The 6,879-nt window shown below is 30.5% G+C and overlaps 1 protein-coding gene across 11 annotated transcripts in view; it reads left to right on the forward strand.

The window, feature by feature from the left end:
• mask (multiple ankyrin repeats single KH domain) overlaps nt 1–6,879 on the forward strand; it is a 58,980-nt gene that overhangs the window by 4,896 nt on the left and 47,205 nt on the right. The window lies entirely within an intron of this gene.

The raw sequence follows: 6,879 nt of genomic DNA on the forward strand, positions 1-6,879 counted from the left end.
TCCTACTTTATTCTTGATTTTATTCTTATCCCCCTTTTTCATCTCTTAGTTTGTACTTTCTTTTATATTTCTTCTTCTTATCTGTTACTATTTCCGTTTTCACTTATTGTTTATAGCCTTTTATTTTTCTTATTTAATTTTTACGTTTCATTATATACCCTTGTAATTTTCTATTTAATTATGTTAAGTGTTTGTATCTTTTTTAGCCCTGCAACATGGGGTAAACGTTGGCTCAATTAAAATAGTTATTACTATTTGAATTTTATTTGACCGAACCCGGACCATATTCCATTTATTAAAAAATTATAGACGTTTGAATAGAAATATTGTAAGGGGTAATTTGTATATCGGTTCATTATTTTCCATAATGAACTTTAGTGATCAGCCAATAAAGTAAATAAACTGAACCCCCTTTAAAATTTAAGATTTTAGGTTTCCAGATACTTTGAATCCAAAAATTGTTTTAAAAAAAAATCCATCTATATCTTTTCTCATAGGCTATTTGGTCAATTTGTTATTGTATTATATTTAAACTGCATCATTATATATTGATGACTGACTTTCAATTACTCTTGCTTACAATCTAAAATATCATCTGTGTGTTTCTGGCTACTGTCATCTTATGAATACTCACTAGCATATTTGCATTTGTTTACATCCTCACAACACTATGGACAAACTGATCTTAAGAAGAAAAAAATAGTTTTAAGAAATACCTGTAATAGAAAAATTTGAAAATGTAACTTTTGGGTGTTCCGAAAGATTCTTTTGGGACATGAACCTGAGCTGAAGCTTAAAATCTGTGACGATTCCTTGGGTGACCAGTATTTTCAGTTCAACTGTATTAAGTAGTAAGCTTATATAGAGTGGTTTAGGGTTAGGTTCCCTAACTGAAAATATGCATTAAGGATCTCAATACAAAAAAACAAAAAATTTGGTATAGAAATATATCTGTTAACGGTTTGTTAAGAAGATATATGAATATATGTCATGTTATATATGATGTTAAATTTGAATATATTTAAAGGGTTTCATCGTTATCAATTGTCAAGTCAAATAAAAATAAATTAATGTGTGTTCCAACTACTTTATTAATTAAATGTAAACATTAATACTTATGTTAAATGTTGTTCAATGGGATTACCTTGAGCATCAAAACAAGCTTGGCATCTTTATTCCACAGCAGTAGTGGCAAAATGGTACTGTATATGTATTATTGTTTTGCAAGTTTCAATTATTCTTTGTTGTAAATATTTAATATCATAGATCAGGGCTGCATAGAATTTTTATTTAGTGTCACTTCTTACAAAAAAATCCAATGGTATCAGAACTGGAGAGTGTGCCAATAAAGCATATCCGATGCTGCTGTTTGGGTCGCGCTGCTGCTATGGAAGAAAGATATTGAGTCTTAATACTCAAGGTAATCACTTTAAACAATATTTATTGTAATATAAATCTTAATGTTTACTTATGAATAATAAAGTAGTTGAGGCACAAATATATTTATTATAACAATGAAAAACTTCAGACATGAACATCTGCTAAACAAAACGGCAACGGACTTATCTACATATTCAATTTTTTCTTATTTTTTGGTTCTTGATTCATATGTTCAGTTAGACACTTAAATCAAAAACAGCAGCCAATATATGAAAGTCATGTGATAAAAGAGATACTTTTTCTTTTTTATCTAACTGCCTGATCCAAATTTATTCTTCAATATTGACAAAATTGTGAAATAATCAATAATTAACTTGTATATTTTATCATTATTTGTCAGGAGTATATAGCGAGAAAACCTCTTTTCAAAAATATTTGCTTATACTCCTCTTAGTTCTCGTCCCCTTATATAGAAAGAAACAAAAATGGTTTTAAAAACTTGTGATAAAATTATTAGATAAAGTTCGCATAGAACTATTAAATTATTCAACTTGAAATCTTATTTTCTTGAGACATCATTTTAAGTAATATACTTTGTAATCAAGTCTCATTATGTTGCTCCATTTGAATGTTTTTTTTTTTATTAATATTACATAAATGAATAAATATTATATCCATGAGACTTTAGTTATAATTTTATTGCAACTAATTTTTGCGCATCACTGGGTATAGAAATTATGAAAGTTAATCTTAGTCAAAAATTTTATGAGACGACAATTTTTTGAGACTTGTAGAATTTGGTGAAATTTACATACAAGTTTTTGTAGTATTACTGTTGATACTGTCTTGTGTTTAAAGATGGTTCTTAGCAAAAATACTTAAAAAAAAAAAAACTAGGTACAAAGTTTTTATGTTTTACCCCTAATTGGAATTTCTCTCATAAAAAAGTTTGGATTGAAAATTTAGAAAATATAAAGAATTGCTCTGTAGCAAGACAAAAAACTTATTTTCATTTGTCTGTTATCAAAATTGATAATTGGTAATTACATTACGTATATAAATATGAATGTATCATTGTATTTCTTCACAATAGAGTTAGTAACTCACTGTTACTGATCACAAGTTCAGTCTACAAATCATTCCAGTAAAATTGCCTTTTAACCTAGAAATATTTGTAAACTAAATTCTTTTGATGGATTCTAATGTAGAACCGTTTGTAAAAGACAACAGTAAAATGATAGCTACTTCCTAAGAGTGCATAGGCCTTATGTATCAGGTTTTTCAAAATGGCTATTGTACATTTTAGTTTTATAGCCAATAACTCCTAATGTATTGTAGGTAGCTTGAATATGTAAAATTTGAAGGATTGAATTGTGAAAATGTCAGTATATAACAAGATATGTCTGAAGGTATATATCATCTTAAATTTTAAAAGGATTTGTAATGTTACCTGAATATGGGGTCCAGTGCCAGTATAGAGCATTTGTTTCTATCTTGAAAACCTTTTACAAATAAATATTTAACTTATTTCTTTTTTTTTTTTAAGTTTATTATATCAGAAGAAAAAAAGTTAACCCATTAAAAGTTTCCACTTTTGTTAGTTAGTTTCTGTATACTCCCATCAAAATTAGAGTTTTTGTCAAAGTCAGTATTTTTTCAACTGCTGTTGGAAATAGTTCAAATTTTTACTGTGGCTTAGTTAAACTATTAACATTCAGTATATTATTATAATTTTGGCAAATATTATGACAACCCCTATTCCTAGAAACTAAGAATGAAAATAATCATCATAAACTTATTTATGGTGCATTTAATGTGCTTTAAAGTCCACCTATAGAACTCTTTATGTTTAATATATCTTTTTATGTAGTTTCTCAAACAACAATACATTTTTCAGAAGAAGTTGATTATTAGGGAGTTATCAAATTATCTGGTGAAGTATGATTAATCTTTGATATTTTTATTCCTTCAACAGCGGCTCCTGAAATTTTTTTTCGTCATGATACCTTTTTATTAGCTAAAAATAATTTGCAGCACACTTGTTGGTTAAAAAAAATTGAACTATTTCCAACAGCAGTTGAAAAAATACTGTATTTAACAAAAACTCTAATTTTGATAGGAGCATACAGAAACTAAATAACAAAAATGGAAACTTTTAATGGGTTAACTTTTTTTTTTTTTTTTGATATAAGAAACTTAATAAAAAAGAAATAAGTTAAATCTTTATTTGTAAATGGTTTTCAAGATAGAAACAAAAATGCACTGTTATATACTGGCACTGGACTCCATATCAGGTAACATAACATATCCTTTCAAAATTTAAGATATATACCTTCAGACACATCTTGGTATATACTGAAATTTTCACAATTCAATCCTTCAAATTTTACATATTCAAGCTACCTACAATACGTTGGAAGTGATTGGCTATAAAACTAAAATGTACAATATGCTTGTTGATTTAAAAAATTTTGAGGCAACCTTGTCTAGCTAAAAAGTATAAAAATCGCCACATTTACTCTTAGTCAGTTTGGGAACAACTTAGATTATAAATATTTTTACACGATTTTGATGTAACATATACTTAAAGTCAGTCATGAAAAAATGTCAATAGCTTTTAAAGTCAGTCATGAAAAAATGTCAATAGCTAAAAAACTATTCGATGTAGAGATCTCTATAAGTGGTCATATTGAAGCTTGTTGAATGCATCATCAAGTAATTTATAATAAATAAGCATCTCCATAAGAGCAGTTTCTATGATATTAGCCACGATAATATATTGTAATATTACAATTACTTTATAATTGTTACAATAACTATATAATTGTTCTAAAGAGACCTAGTCCCCGAATAATAAAATATTTTTCATTTTATTTAGATAGTAAAAATTCATAGAAAGGTCAAGGTACTCTATAATGTATAAATCCAACTTTCATTCTAGATTTTTTTTTTTTAATATTTGTTAATTGAATTACCTAAACATATAATGTTGCAATCCAAATAGCCCATCTTCAGGCTTGCACATGCATGAATTTGCCTTAGCTAGGCAAACATATTGAGGCACTGTAATAATACATGGTAGGAATTTTGGAAAAACCTACCATATTAGGGCTATGATCCCTCAGGGATTGGTGAATTATTTACCATCATATTTTTTCAAATTTTTTCTTGAGAATCCATTGATGGAAATTAATTTGCACTTTCTTCTAGGTACTGTTAAATATTAATCTGTTGGTTGAACTGACTAATTAGTTGTTGAGATTTCAAAAGGTTGCTGATTGGCTTATAATAGGGAAAGTATTGACTTCAGCACTGGTAAATCGTAAAACCGTTTTAGAAAAGTAGAAAATACACCCGTGCCCTGTAGTTTTGATAACTCCTTTCCCTTTAGTTTTGATAACTCCTTCCCCATTCGGTGGGAAAATAAGATTTTTTTTTTTTTTTTTCTTTCAGTATGTATGAATAAGTATATTCTGCTAATAAGGAAATGGTCATACTCATACTTCTAATCTTTTGGTGATTTCCACATACATATTCCCTTGGTAGTAACCATTGTTAATTTATACTGAATATTTATAGAGGTTTCTTCATTCTCGTCTTTTTTTCTACCCATTATTATTTATTTGATTTCCAGCCTATATAAACATAAAATATTTCAATAAACACGATCACGGATTGTCAAACATTACCCTACGGACCATCAGACCAAAGGCCTGTACTGTATACTTCTGAGGCCACACCACTGGCAAGCACATTCCTACTCCACAAGGCCAATTGGAAAGGATACAGGTCGGGAGTTGCCAAAGCACTACCAAAAATTGTACAATATCGTACTCCGGAAGAGGTGGATTCAGCAGTGGAGGTGATCACCACTACTATCCAGGAGGCAGCCAATAGAAACATACCAAAGTTCTATCCCCTTTCCAACACCATCAGGAAGCCACCGAAGCATATCCTCACTCTGATTGGCCAGCAAAATAACCTGTGCAATGTCTTTCAGCACACACGTGATTGTAGCTTAAAACCGGTCATCAATGCGATGACTCGGCAGATAGCTGCACTCATGCATGACTGGATGGAAGACCGCGCTCTGGCATAACCAGCACCGGAGGACTCATGATGACTTCATATGAATTCATAGGCCGTAGGCACCTCAAATACTTTGATGGGCTGAAAGCCTGTGCCAATCCCCCTATTCCGAGAGATTCCCCCCCTCCCCACCGAGACCTGGGAGGTGGCAAAGCATGGTCCCCTTGGTCGAGGTCCTCGCCGAGGGAAGGACTTCTGGCTCTACAGTCTGAAGTTATCTTAATCCATCTTATCCCCCAGTGGAGCGCCCCTCCCCATTCCTTGTACCCCCTGGCCAGCGGCTCCTGGGCCAAAATTGTAACCCCCGCCCTCAGCGTATTTAGCCCAACTCCTTATAATGCCATATGGCAAAAGAAGGGCACCATTATATATATATTTATATACAGATATATTAATATTGTTGTATATTTATTTTCAATAAAGGAGGTCAGAAAAGAAGAAAAAAAAAAATATATATATAATATATATTATGATTCTTACTACATCCTTAAGTAACTGGTATGACTTATAATTATTGCATTTGACAGTGGTGTAGCTTGGGTGCCAGCTGCCCAAGCTGGAAGCTGCCCGGTCTGTCGCCCAATGAAAAAAAAAAAAATTGTTTAGGTTACTAATGAAATAGTCAAGTAATGAAATTGTTTAAACTTTTACAAGATATTATTATCTATTGCGAAATTTTGCCCTGGGTTATAACTAAGATGGATGGGCCATATCTTCAGAAATATTTATATAAGTGGGTCGTGCTGGCCCAAGCTACAATATAAATCAGTGTTACATGGTATAATGATACATTTTATCTTTTTTGCATCAGATTTTTAACAAACATTTGAGGTATATTGCCTAAAACTTATGTTCAAGTATAATAAGGTAAATAGATTACATAAAATGATTTTGAGTGAATATATATTTTTTTTTTTTATGATATATGGTCTAATGCATTAATTATAAATTACTTTTCCTACACACTACTCAATGTTGTCACACAACTGAGCGAGTTAGAACTACCTACTCTTAGTAGAATGGATTTCCTGAGTGCTGAAATGTTTATGTTAAATGTTGACACAAAAACCAAATTTTTCTTGGTAAAACTTTTTTTTAAGATGGACCAAGATAATAGAGATCTTACCTAAAGTTAACACCTTAATACACTGTATCAGTATTACTATTAAAGCATGTCATTAAGACTTTATCTTTCGTCCCACATTTTTTAAAAATCTTTTATTTGAGTTAAGAGATAATTATAATCTATATGAGTATGGTTGAATATGGTTGGAGGTGTGGTCGGTAAATAACACAAATAAATTGAGAGTATATTTTTAATAGTGCCAACATTTCGGCCAGAGTTTCTAGCCTTCATCAGGGCTAAGAACAAAAAACAAGATAACAACCAATGCATACAAATTATATATA

The sequence above is a fragment of the Halyomorpha halys genome, unplaced genomic scaffold (assembly GCF_000696795.3).
Source record: "Halyomorpha halys isolate HHAL.00 unplaced genomic scaffold, Hhal_1.1 Scaffold100.1, whole genome shotgun sequence".
In the NCBI taxonomy this organism is placed as follows: Eukaryota; Metazoa; Arthropoda; class Insecta; order Hemiptera; family Pentatomidae; genus Halyomorpha; species Halyomorpha halys.